General features: G+C 39.7%; 1 long non-coding RNA gene across 1 annotated transcript; it reads left to right on the forward strand.

Moving 5' to 3' along the window:
* The first annotated feature begins 4,681 nt into the window (after window positions 1-4,681).
* Window positions 4,682-9,912, forward strand: LOC140329106 (uncharacterized). The gene is made up of 2 exons (XR_011920426.1): window positions 4,682-5,009; window positions 9,366-9,912. It is a non-coding gene; the product is annotated as an uncharacterized lncRNA (long non-coding RNA).
* Window positions 9,913-11,686: the final 1,774 nt, after the last annotated feature.

Consider the following 11,686-nt stretch of genomic DNA (forward strand, 5'->3'; position numbering starts at 1 on the left):
GGGGGTAATGAGTCAGCAGGAACCCCAAATCAAGAGCAGGAATCAAGAATCAGGAGTAGGAATGAGGAATGAGGAATGAGGAATGAGGAAACAGCAAACAGGAAGTTGTCACGATCAATCCACACTGGAAGGAAATCATGGAGCCTTCATATAGTGCCGTCCTAGTCTCTGATTGGAGCTTGCACTGGGCATGTGCAGAGTAAGGATACGCACTGAGCATGTGCGAGGTGCGGTGCAAACTGAGCATATGCAATAGGTTCATTTAGACATAGGTTTGTGACAGCAAGTGACCTAGTGCACACCTACCTTGGACCACTTGTCACCCAATTACCATCTTACCTAAGGGACACTATTCAATTACTCCAAATACTACACAAATTGTCTGTCCCTACAAATACACTTCTGGTAACTGTAGACGTTGAAGCCCTCTACAGCAGCATCCCCCACTCTAGGGGATTAGAAACCATAGCTACCTTTCTAGATACAGAGGACGTATCTCTCTCCTCATATAACTAATTTATCCAAAAACTCCCGCAATTTCTTCACTTTCAACAATTGTACTTACTTGCAATCCCATGGTGTTGTTATGGGGATGAAATGTGCCCCATCCTATGCAAACCTTTACCTGGGCCATTGGGAGGAACATCTCCTCTCCAAACCTGAATTTCAACAATACTCCAACCATATACTTATATTGCGTTGTTTCATTGACAACATTTTAATTATTTAGACAAGTCCTCAGGATATTCTTGTAAACATGTTGCAAACATTACACAAAAATTACTACAATCTCAAATTTACGTTCAATTTCCACCCCCACCAAATTTACTTTCTAGACATATACATTAACATTTTTCACAATCTTCAAATTACTACTTGACTATATCATAAAGAAACAGCAGGAAATACCATCCTCCATGCCCGAAGTGCTCACCCTAAATCACTAGTACTACCCAATGGGATGGTACACAAAATTAAAAATCATGTAAATTGTCAATCTTACGGAATCATATACCTCATTTCATGTTCATGTCAAAGATTTTATGTCCGAAAAACAAAAAGACCTCTAGGAAAACGCATATACGAATACATATACTAAATCAAAAATGGTAAAATGACGACCCCAATTAGCTACCATGTTGGTACAGAACATAAATTTGATACTCATAGTATCACTTTCTCTGCCCTTGAACAAGTATCCTAACATCCGAGGGGGGGGGGATTTTGACAAAAAGCTAATAAAAGCAGAAATGAAGCGGATCTTTCTAATAAAAGCCAATCATTCTCCTGGTCTCAATGATGTCTTTGTTTTTAAACCATTTCTTTGATTATTATTGATTATTTAAATATTCAAAAGTTTTTCACATAAAATGACTGTATAATGTGTATTTTTGGTTCATAGAATTTTTAACTCTACTAACTCCATTGTGATGTATATTCATTTATTTAATTGCAGAATGTTTATATTTGGTCCTTGTGTACCTGAACTGTATCAACTTCATTATTATGGAGATTCAATTACCTGTATATTAATGAATATTTGTTAGAAATTACTGTAATTAATGGTTTTTATGTAAACACCTTGCACTCCTGTCCGATCTCTCATACATTAACCACCTGGGCGTTACACTGATGTCTAGATTTCTGTACCAAAAGCGGTACACTGTTTTTCATGAAATTTTTTTTTNAAATTGTAGACCTGTAACTTACAGAAATATGTCCGAACAAGGGTCAAGTAGATATCATAAGATTATCAAGAGTTTTTATTAAACATAAAAAAAAAAAAATCTTTAAAAAAAAAACAAAAAAAAAATTTTTGTAATTGTACAGTAGCTTATATAATATATATATATATAATACAATTATATATATATTATATAAAGATTTCTTTGTATTGGACTCAATACAGCTTTTTTGTATTGAGTTCAATACAAAGTGATTTCAATTTCCCGCCCCGCCTCCCGCACCCCGGTGATCGCCACTGCACTTGCTGGGAGAAGACTGAAGAGGAAGGACGTGTCCGGAGGAGCTGCGGGGACCAGGTGAGTATATCCTTACAATTGTAATCTGATTGTCATACAATGTATGACAATCGGATTGCAATACAACGTTTGTTTAACCACCTTACAAAAGTTTGGGTTTAACGCTTTTTGCAAGTGTTATTACCCCGAACCAAGGTCGGGTTTACCGGCCAGGTGGTTAATCACCACCATAAAAGGAATAGTAATATTCTTTCTCAGCCTTTCAGGAGGGAGGGCGCCTCCTCCCTTCGCCTCACTTGCGGGGACAGGGGCACCCATCCTTTGATGTGTGCCTTACCTGGTCAGCCCCACCCCTTTCTACCTTCTAGGGACGTGGCTGCCTCTCCCCGCACATCCCCATCTTGTTAGACGGGGATGCTTTGCTGGGACTGGTCTCTGACCGTCTCAGCACTAAGTGCAGGCAATGGGTGGATCCGTTCTCCCTTCTCCTAGGTAGTGACAATGCCTTGTGGGGCGGTGCCCTAGATGCCGCCCCCCTGGCCTGCGTCACTCTGCCGGACTCTGGGACTTCCCAAGACGTCTGCGTGCACGTGGAGCCGGTAAAGATCCCTGGAACACCGTCCTATTTATAGAGGCGGCGCCAGGGATCTCCCTGCTCCTCTGCATGCCAGCAGCAGTACGCACTTCAGTCAGTCAGGACTGCATTCCCACTCTTCAGTAACCACCGGTTGGTACCTTACCATATTTACACACTTGCCAGTAGACTTACTTTACATACTGTATGTTATAATGAGCAATTGTATATTTTTGACTTATTCCCCCTATACTGGGGTGCCTCTAAGTACACTTTCCATGTGTACCCTCTCTCAAACAACACTGCTTTTTTGGCCCCAAAAGTCGGAAACCTTCTCATATTAACTACATCTTCTGAATCAAGTCGCACATCAATATCCTGTAAGTTTTCTGTTTAACCTATTACTATGTGTATAAAAATCTTCTACTCTTACTTCTATACTCCTACCAAAATGTCTGCACTACATAGTACTATTGGGCAGCTTTTTGCATAATCTTAATCAATATTCCCTCTATCAATTATTATTCCCTTAATTAACCTCTGTAATTGCAACCTACTTTACACTCGCAAAGAACTACTTTATATTTCTGGACTCAGGTTTTTCCCAGAATTTTAACACGATTGTTTCTGTAAATGTTCAAAGATTTGGAGACTATAACTGCATGCATGTAAATTGCTGATGAACCGTTACTCCTGAAGAAGCCGATGGTCGAAACATCTCAGATATATAAACGGTTTCCTGGAACTGATACTTTTCAGCAGTAATACAAGAAACTGGTATATATGTGCTTACAAAAGTAGATAACCTATGTATAGCGCCCTCTGGGGCCCGAACTGTACTGCTTGGGACCACAACCTGTTATGGTGGCTCACCAGTACTGTAATGTAATGTATTGTTGTTTATGAGCTGTATCACTTATATAAATACATTTTTGTTTTGCCAAAAAAACCTTTTTCTGCCTATTTTTTTAAATATTCCATGTATTCATGTGCTCGACCTACAGTACAAACTGTGGCACTTATGAGATGGGATCAAGTTGACTACTTACCAACACTACAAAATGGTTTTTTAATATTTTTGCTATGCTTGATTGTAAAACAATCTCAGGTTGGGGTCTCGAGATATTGATATTGTGTTTGTTAATAATATTGTTATCTTTTTATTCATTATTTACAGTCCCTGTTATGTTTACACTTGTTTTATCTTTCTTGGTGACCCCCTGATGTCCCTTCCCCCCGATTTGTAATGTCCTACTGTATGTTTACCTTTATTTATTCATTTCTCATTGAAAACCTTTATATATATATATATATATATATATATAAAATAGCGTAATATGTTGGCGCTATATAAATCCTGTTTAATATTAACCTCCCAACCGTTAAGCCCGACCTTGGTATGGGCTAAAAAAAGTTGCAATTTTCGTTAACCTCGAACTTTTCTCCCTATATTAAAATCCTCACTTACCTGGTCCCGCTGTGCTCATCCAGCGTCGTGTTCGTGTTCCAGCGTCGATCTCCCTCTCCAGCGTAAAAAAAAATTTCATGAAAAACAGTGTAACGCTTTTGGTACAGAAATCTAGACCTCAGTGTAACGCCCAGGTGGTTAATAATAATAATAATAATAATAATAAAATATCAATTATTATAAAAAATCTAGTTTAGGTCCACTTTAAAACCTTAATGTTATTTCAAGGTTCCGCCTCATTAAAAAGGTTTAGAAACACTGATCTAAAGTATGACAGTGCTTATTACAAACAGTGAAATCCAAGATGGGTTAATGCAAGAAAGAAACAGAATTGGCAGAAAGAAGGCTTCGAAAGTTTCCAGCATGTTAACAAAAAATAATAATGAATAATAATAAAATATCAGTTTATCAGTTGCCTATATTCCGTTATAATGTAATCTCATCCAAGGACAACTGTGGTATTTGAAAGCATTGTGTTCTTTTCTCCTTGTCATTTTAATCAGCTGTAAACGTCCTTCAAAGGAGTGGCCGCAGATGGGGGTGACAACATTAACAGCCAATTGAAAGAACCCGTTCGGACAAGCCCCTAACTGGCTTACAGGATACGTACAAAATAAGTCACCTTGGTGTCAGAAGAAGTCCATTTATATTACAAGACCGAACTTACATTGACCTTACGTGGTTTTGGTTATGTAACAAAAACGTAACTTCGCCTTCTTTATTCCAAATAACGAGTAAATTACCCATTTGCCAGGCTCCACTATGGCCAGTAAAGATTCCCAATCCCGCCCCTTCCTTTGCGAATGACGTGCCAGCACGTGACTTGTCCAGGATTCGCTCTGCCACTAAACTGTCGTTGACTAAGGTGCATTGCATACTAAGCTGAAGTGGTGTTCTGCTGCATATCAAGCGCCATGGCAGGGGTCTTGGCTAGAAAAGCGGTTGACTATGTGAAGAGCAAAGATTTCCGAGACTACCTCATGAGGTGACTTGTGGGTGGGAATGCTGTGACTGACAAAGCAGTGGTGAAGCATGGGCGATGTAGGGGTGGGGGCTGGAACGGTGACATGGGGTCTACTTTTGTGAAAATGTGGCCTTTGTGGGTGGTGTTTTTGCCAATTTTTTCTTTAGAATGTTTTATTGACCTGAGCTCACCTGAATACATTTTTTTTTTGCATTGCATTATTTAGTATTAGTATTTTAGTCAACAGTAACAGTAGGCGAGATGATTTCTACAGCTAAAGCGAATCTCAAATTTTGACAGTCTTTGAACTCCCTTGGATTATCCTTTAGATGTCTTGCTTACTTTAGTAACAATTAGGGGAAACTGGTATAAGGTGAAAAACAACACGAAAACAAGGTTGCTCCTGTCTTCATTATACCTGTAGGGCTGGATGAAGAATGATGTTATTGTAAATATTTGGTTCTTGTAAAGCTCATTATAAACATATTTATGTGATATAAAGATTTTTTTCTGTATTTGCTACATACCTGATTTTATATCTGGCAACATACATAGGTTTCTACTAATAGAGGTAGATCATGTATTATACAAAGGTTAACAGGGTGCTGTACATGAGGTTCTGAAAACAGTAAGCATTGATACACCCTTTATGTGATGCTCAGCCTACATGATTACAATGCATAAAGTTCAATAAATAGGATGAGCTGCTTAGGGACACTAAAGCTAGAGTTTGAGGAGCTTTATGTCTATTAATAAAATTGTCAATTTCAGCACAGAATTGCTGCCTACCTTAAGGCTCCAGGAAAAAAAATCAGTTACCATATCAGTAAATTTTATAAAATGAAAGTACCCTAAAGTACTTTAAAGAAATTGGTCACTTGAGCTCTTCACTTTTCTTGCACTCTTTTGACTGGTGATAAATACAAGTGATGTATGGCAAGGACTTTATTTCCCAGAAAACAGTCAAACTCTCTTAAAGGGAGGAATAAGGAGAATCTGTGGATATTACTATGCTCAAAAGTCATAGGATAAGACAGGATACCAGTCATACTATAAGTTGTATAAAGGAGTTACTAGAAAGTTAACAGAGATGGCGACTCTTGCCACTAGTGACCTCTACCAGCAATGTCAGTTCAGACATCAACAAGACTGTCAGCCAGGACAGGAAATGGCTGTGTGACTCTGGCTGTTGCCAGTTTTATTGAATTCACATCCAAAGATGGTTTTTAAGAGTGAATGCTTTCAAAAGGCTCACTGTGAGAAGTTTCACAACAGCAGTTATGACTTTCAGGTCAGTATTCCTATTTGGAATAATCCTTGTATGAAACAGGTTGTAATTTTTCTAACACTTAGATTGAAATCAAAGTTGTACAATAATGTGTGGAAGTAAGACTCATAAACTTCCTTTGTTCTGCATTAAAGAAACAAAAACAGTCTAGTTTTGTTTCACCAGGCAGTACAGGCCCACTAATTGTAATTTCTTCTTTATTTGCTTACATTCAAATTTCCTTCATTTGAACCATAGGTTCTCAACCTTTTTTTGGGTCAAAACCCCGATAGCGCCCACTTGGTTGAAATATACTATACTATATTTTGAAAAACAAGGACAGATTTTTTTAGGTTATGTTATTAAAGGATAATAACATTATTGGTGTATTACTCATATTATAATTAAATCTTTAAAAATAATAAAATTAAAAGATGCGGTGCGAGGGAATGAGCGGCTGGCCGAGTGCCTGTTACACATAGCTGGACACTTACCTTCTCTGGAGCCGAGGGATCTTGCCAACTGAAAATGTGAAAGTGTGAAACACTTTTTGTCCACAATCCACTACCCCCCCTCCCTCTCCCATTCTGATTCATCCCCATCATATCATTCCTCCTTGTCACACACAGGGCAGCACGGTGGCTCAGGGGTTAGCACTCCAGCCTTTGCAGCGCTAGGTCCCAGGTTCAATTCCCAGCCAGGGCCATATCTGCATGGAGTTTGCAGGTTTTGCTCGTGTCTGTGAGGTTTCCTCCTGGTTTTCCGGTTTCCTCCCACATCCCAAAAACATGCAGTGAGGTTAATTGGCTACAGACTACATTAATGACATATAACTTTGGTAGGGACATTGTGAGCTCCTTGTAGGGACAGTTAGTGACATGACTATGGATTTTGTACAGGGATGCGTAATATGATGGCGCTATATAAATACTGTGTAATATTAATAATAGCTATCCACTTATTCTCTATGAACCCCAATTTCTCTGTAATATCTCTATAGTTCCCAGACCCTTTTTGGTGCATGGGCCGTCCAGTTGCCCTGCCCCTCTGCCCAGCACATATCGGCAGCTCCAATCCTCTGAATGGACAACGGAGAGGCTGCTCCGTTTTCAGCTGTCATCCGATCAGAAGAGTCCAGCTGCTGATAAGAGCCCATGGGGAAACAGCGCAGCTATGAGATGGGTCTTTTGGGGAAAAAAAAAACATGTAACAAAATATATCCCCACAGTGGACGTGTGTAATGGTGTCATCAGCTGTGTGTATAACAGCATGTCATTCAGTTGCCTTACAGTTCTCTGTGTATAAACCTTCATATACTCTAAACCATATGTCATAATGACTTGATATTTTCAGGGTGCACAGGGGACTCTTATAGCTAATAGCTAATCAAAATTTCAGATGATAAGATAATAAGAATTTAAATATATGGGAATCGCAATTGTTAAAACTTGTGAAAATATAACATTGGGGTTTCTGTTTCAAAAGCAAGTGCGCCTAGGAGTCCTTAATTGAAAATGCAAACTGGGAACCCTCGGGGCCACTTGCATAGCAAGGAGCATTGGGTGGGGCCCCTAAATTGATACCTACCTGCCACAAATCTATAACTCTCATACTATGTTACCTTGTCTGCTTCTCTTCTTTGAATCCCAATTTCCCTACAATTGTAAAGTGTACAAAACCGAAAATGTGGGTGCAGTGGGTATACACCTTCGGCTAACCCCCCCCCCCCCACACTAAAATTTAATTACTATGGCAAACACACTGCCCTGTTACACATTGCTGCCCACTTCTAACACTGGAACCCCAATTTCTTAGGAATGGGAGGTGTAGGAAACTGAAAACGTGTGGGGAAAGTCTGTGGATAACAACCACCTAAAATTTAATCACAATGACATCATTAGAACATAAAAAAAACTCTGCCAATCAAATTCAAATAGCGGCTCAGGTACTGATGGGGTAGAGTCATGTCTAACAGGGAGGCACGTTTTGATGGGCAGAGTTTATGTTGTAATGATGCCATGGTGATGAAAGTTTCCCTCACTTGCACCTATAATTTTGTTTACCTGCACCTCTCGAGAAATTAGGATTCAAAATAGAGAAGCGGCCAGTTATGTGTAACAGGTCAGCGTGTTTTGATAGGCAGAGGTTTTTTTATGTTCTAATGATGCCATGCTAATAAAATTTAAGTGGGGGAGGGGGGCTATACAAGTGTCTCTTCACTTGCACCTGCAGTTTCATTTTTCTGTACCTCCCCATTCTAAATAAATTGGGGCTCAAAGAACAGAAGCAGAAAATGTAGCGTAGCATTACAATTATAGTTTTGTGAAAGGTAGGTAAAAAATGTATTGGCCCCTAGGGGTCCTTAATTTGCATTTTCAATTTTGGGCTCTTGGGTGCCCTTTCTTATAAAACAGCAATCCAAATGTTTAATCCTCACAAGTTTTTAAACTTTGTGATCCCTATATCTTGATTTTTTCTAAAGAAATTTGAATTATTAGTGGCTTTGAGAGTCTCCTGTGTACCAACAATTTAGGAGATATGAAGGTTTGATCACAGTGAGTTGTTAGGCTGCAGAATATGACAAACGGAATATACACACACAGCTATCACACTGCGGGTGGATAAATGTCACCAGTTTTGCAGTTTTTTTTTGCTCATAGAATATATACAGTGGTAATTTTTTTTTTTTTTTTTTTTAATTTTTTGGGGGAGAACCCCTTCCCTTCCGTCTTTACAGTCATGGTGGTAAAGACTGCAGGGTAAATCTGCAGCCTCCTGGGATATGTGTATCACATATTCCAGGTGGCTGTGCGCTGCTCCTTTTGCGCATGCCTGACATCGGGAACACATAATTATGGGCTCTGATATTATGTAAAAAACGTGCTCAATCTCACGCATGCCCAATGAGATCAGCAGTTGATGGAACAGTGAGCATTGGAAAGAAGAGGGAATCTGAGCAAGCATGGAACTCACTGGCTCAGTTCATGGACAGACAAAAGTTTTGCGTTACCTAGGTATAGCGGTAGGAGGCCACATCTGAAATGGGGCTGAATTCAGATTGGCAGTAAGGTTGCATTTGTTGTGTTTACACCTTATTTTTCTCTCGCCAGGAACCACTGCTGCCTGAAAAAGCCCAGCACTTACCGCCTGTTACCAAACCCAGGTGCCTAGCAGTTACCACCGATTACCAATCCCTAGCAATTTTTTACTGCTAATGTGAACAAAGCCTAACTTGTTACACCACATTAATCACAATATTACACTACTACAAGGGATTACACGATTAAAACATGGAACACCAGGCAGTTGGAATAAAATACACACCACTGAATAGTTTGGGCATATTACCTGGCATTCGAAAGTTGAAAGGAATTATATGTGGTAGGTAGTACACTGACACAGTAATAGAGGTTACTGGATACCTGTGGCATAAATATTTATGAACACTTAAACTTAAGGGGTTTGGCTCCGCCAACATTTTACCACCCGGCTACAGCTTCCCACAACCAGGCTGAAAAAATTTTCAGGGGAGAACACTGATCTCGCTATAGCTTAATTTAGGAAAAACAACACAAGGACTTTTCATCTTAGAAATTAAACAATAAAATGTGACTCACTCCAGGAATCCTGTGGGTACCCCCCTTCCTCTCACCAAAACTTCATCACCACTATCATTCCATGGTGCCCTGTCACATATAAATGTCCCTTTATGTTCTTTGAACCCAACTGTACACCTTTTGCTGTTTAACCTCCCTAGCAGTACATTTCTTATCGGTTTTATATGTCTAAAAGTGGTACATTGTTTTTCATGAAAATTTATTTTACAGTATAATAGTATGAGTATAATAAAGTTTGAAACACAAAATCATGAAAAATAATAAAATAAATAAATTAAAAACATAGTATTATACTCCTATCATATATACTGTAAAATAAATGTTCTTGAAAACAATGTACTTTACACATAGAAAATCCAAATTATTGCATTTATTACAGTTAATTTGTATTGAATGCAACACAAAAGATTTTGATTTTCCCGCCCTGCTCCGCCGGCAACGTACACACACACCAACGTCACCGGGAACTCCCCCTTTGACTCATTGTGTGCAGAAGACGCCGGAGGAAGAAGACAGAGATTGTGGCTATGGATGCTGGTGGTTCAGGTAAGCGCTGTATTCACTAACCTTCCCATAGGTTTACCTACCCCGAGTGTGACTCGGGGTTACTGTTTTCACCAACTTTTTTCTATCCCGAGTCACACTTAGGGTTACCACTAGGGAGGTTAATTCCCTCTGCTCCAGAGAAAGTGGCCAGCTATGTGTAACAAGCACCCCACCAACCACTCATTCCTTGGCGTAGCAGCGTTTGCCGATCTGACTCCAGGCGGCAGTGAGCGGTACTGGGCGTCTACACTGAGCAGGGTTCCATGGCATGAGGAAGGAAGTGGTAACAGCAGTGCCACCTCACTGCCAGTCTGAACGTAGCCTTAAAGTTTGGTGAGTGGGCAAATTTATATTTGAGGCACCACAGCATATAGACAATTGGCAGTACCCTAATGCTTAATGCCATGTAAGTGGCCCCCGGTTGTCCCTAATATGCAAACTCAATTTGGGGACCCTGGTCTTGAAATAGCCCATCACCACAAATTTTTATTTATATAGATTGGTAGAAAACCCTTTGTTTTTTTCATTAAATGCCTTTTTTTTAAAAAAAAAAAAACAAAACAAAAAGGCAAAGCCCTTTCCATTCTGTCATTATTGCCGCAGCAGTAAAGACTGAATGGGAACGCAGGGCCTCCTGTGATATGCACATCACTAATTCCAGGAGGCTTGGCTCCGAGAACAGGCATGGGCAAGGAGGGATTTTTCGGTCTTTGAAAAAACATACTTCCTTTTTTTGTTACAAATACAGCACCATATGTCACGGATCCGTGCAAATTAAGGTGTCATCTTTTTTTTTTTATCTTTACTTTGGGTCCACGTTAATAAGAAAAGATCCCTGATTTTTATTGGGATTTTATGTTTGAGAACCTGTATCTGGCAACTTATGTTTAGGGTACTGAAATTAAGTTTAGTGTCAGCTCTCAGGGTCCTCTGTGTACCCTGAAAATTTCAAGTTTTTTACAACAATCGGTGTAGGAGATGAAGGTTTATACATGGGCGGTAATAACAGCAGCATGGACACAGACACAGCTCTCATGCTGCTGGTGTAGGAGAGGTTGGATTTTTTCACAGTACAAGGACAAGCAGTACAGCACAGCTGACTACCGAAGTCTATAGAACATGCCCTCCAGATAGGAGATTTGTGAGCATACACAGCTGATTGTGACGTCAGTGTAGACGCCCAGTCAGCTGGTAGTACCCATTCCAAGGGTAGGATTATCTCTTAGGACACTGCCCATATGCAAAGGCTGGAAGGCTCAATGGTCCAC

The sequence above is a fragment of the Pyxicephalus adspersus genome, chromosome 4 (genome assembly GCF_032062135.1).
Source record: "Pyxicephalus adspersus chromosome 4, UCB_Pads_2.0, whole genome shotgun sequence".
Taxonomy (NCBI): domain Eukaryota; kingdom Metazoa; phylum Chordata; class Amphibia; order Anura; family Pyxicephalidae; genus Pyxicephalus; species Pyxicephalus adspersus.